The sequence below is a fragment of the Penaeus japonicus genome, unplaced genomic scaffold (assembly GCF_977035675.1).
Source record: "Penaeus japonicus unplaced genomic scaffold, GWHDUDI00000001_assembly GWHDUDI00000038, whole genome shotgun sequence".
NCBI classification, from domain to species: domain Eukaryota; kingdom Metazoa; phylum Arthropoda; class Malacostraca; order Decapoda; family Penaeidae; genus Penaeus; species Penaeus japonicus.
Genome location: NW_028234440.1, coordinates 18,578,337 through 18,580,836, shown reverse-complemented (window position 1 = coordinate 18,580,836; position 2,500 = coordinate 18,578,337).

The window sequence follows — 2,500 nt, the reverse complement described above, 5'->3', positions numbered from 1 at the left end:
ACTGGTATTGTAGAAGAATTGGACACTAGTATATGGTATAATACAAAAAGCCACTGGTATATATGGAAATACAAAGTAACTGGGGCATATATAAAAAAGAAAAAGCCACTGGGTATATTATAAAAGCACACAGCCATTGGTATATACTATATATATATTAATATATATATATATACAAAACGTCACCGATATATTTAGAAGAAAAGCTACTGAATATTATAGAAGATTAAGCCTACAGATTCTATTACATAAATAAATAAAAAACAAAGCAAGATTTTGGTATAAGAAAAGAAGCTGAGTTTATCAATCAAAATGGCCAAGTGGATTTTGTTGTTTGTGTGTGTACCTGTTGTTGCTGCATTGATTTCTTTGGTTTTTAATTATATTAATATATATAGATAATGTATACATATGTACGCATATATGGTGTGTTTGGAGTTTTGGGTGATGTGTGTGAGCGTGTGTGTGTGTGTGTGTGTGTGTGTGTGTGTGTGTGTGTCAATGCGTATTGACCAAAACACCTGAAAAATTACTTCAATTCCACATTTATAGCTACAGTATTAGCCTACCGAATAACCATTTTGAATACTGAATTCTGAATTCCTATTTCATTAAATATCATAAAATTTTCTGAGTCCAAGAGTATAAGCTTAAACAACCTTCACTCTATAAAACATTTTCATCCAAAATAATGATACTAATAATGACAATAAAGGAAAATAAACATAAAATAATGATACGAATATTAACGATCAATTAAACACATAAAAAAATTAAGCACATTCGTTTTTCGAAGTCAGAAAAAAACGTAACAAGTTATCTCATAAATACCACATATTTCAGGTACTTTACATACCTGATCAGAGGGAAGCAGGTGTCTTCACAAATTTATTGAAAAAAAAAAAAATACAAATTTTTCCAGTAAGGATATAAATATGAAAAGGAATCAATTACCGATATTTTCCGAGGTATTAAGCGATGGTGCGGTGATAAAAAAAAAAAGGTATTAGATCAGGTAATTTGGTAATGGCGAGATATGAGTCATTTATGATAGATAGATGGGAATTCAGGAGTTAATGTTTGTGATTTTTTACGTTATTTCTGTAGTTTTTCTTTCATGATCATAACATGATTGGTTTTACCTTTCTAAGATCAACGATGTCACATACACATACACACACAAACAAACACGCACACTCACTCACACACACACACACACACACACTTGTATCTCAATCTGCTGACTCAATTTTTTTAGACCCCAAATTTTACTCAATTTTTTCCCTCCACAACCTCCTTTTTAACAGGTAATGAAGGTAATTTACGTAATGACCAGGTGTATACGAAGCAAAGCCTAATATCAGGAAAGTAAATAGATCAAGGTCGTTCATAACAGCTTGTAAAAAAGGGAGTCTGGGTCAATTTTTCTCTCACTCTCCGTTATTTAAGTTAAGCGGGAAGACTGAACCAGCCAGTTCTCTTCTGCACCTTTTTCATTGCGGTTGGAAAGATTCTTAACGAATAACAGAATGAGGTATTTTGTTGTAACTGCCTCGTTATTACTGTGCTTGACTGCTGTCACTGCTGCGAGGAATAAGGTGAGTTATGTTTAGATATTTGATGTCTATATATATTGATGGTTTTCATAATTGGTCTATGGGGTTTATTTTGATTATTTTTACACACACATACAATGTATACACATGCAATGTATACACATACACACACACACACACATATATATAGATATATAGATACATACATATACACACATGTATATATATATATATATATATATATATATATATATATATATATATATATATGTATGTATGTGTGTGTGCAAGTTAAGCCATTCTCCTCGTATTCCCAATAAGATATAATGTACCCCTTAAGAGGACTCGTAAAAATAAAAGTTAATTTTTAAATCCGGAACAAATTTTGCAGAATAGAGTTAGTAAAAAAAAGGAAAAATATCGAATATATTTAGCAGACTAATCATTATTTTGAGGAACATACAATAAAAATTGAAGGGACTTCCTCTAGAGTAACAGCTTTTCCCATTCTGTATGACCCGGAAGACATTAAATTTGGGTACTTATATCTTCCCTAAGTTCAGAGAAGGTAGTTTCATCATTACAAAATAAAGAACACAAAACATACCTTCACTACATTCGTTTATCTAGAATACAGACGTAATTTAACTCACTTGAAAGTCGAAAAAAAAAAAACGTTGGTCGACGGGGAGACTGAACACAGACCGTCGACTTTCAATGTCAACGGGACACCCATTCAGCCACCATTCCCATTTTTCTATTATATCTCTTGTTATGTAAACACTGTATGCTTGTATTTTCTCCACCTCAAGTAAAGTACATAGTTTGACTTGTTAACAATACCTGTAAGGTTTTGTTTGAGATGCGTGGGCCTATGGAGGGAATAAGAAGGGTTTGAAAATAGTCGAAGTCCAAAGTCAAAGAAATATATTATTAAGCTGTCC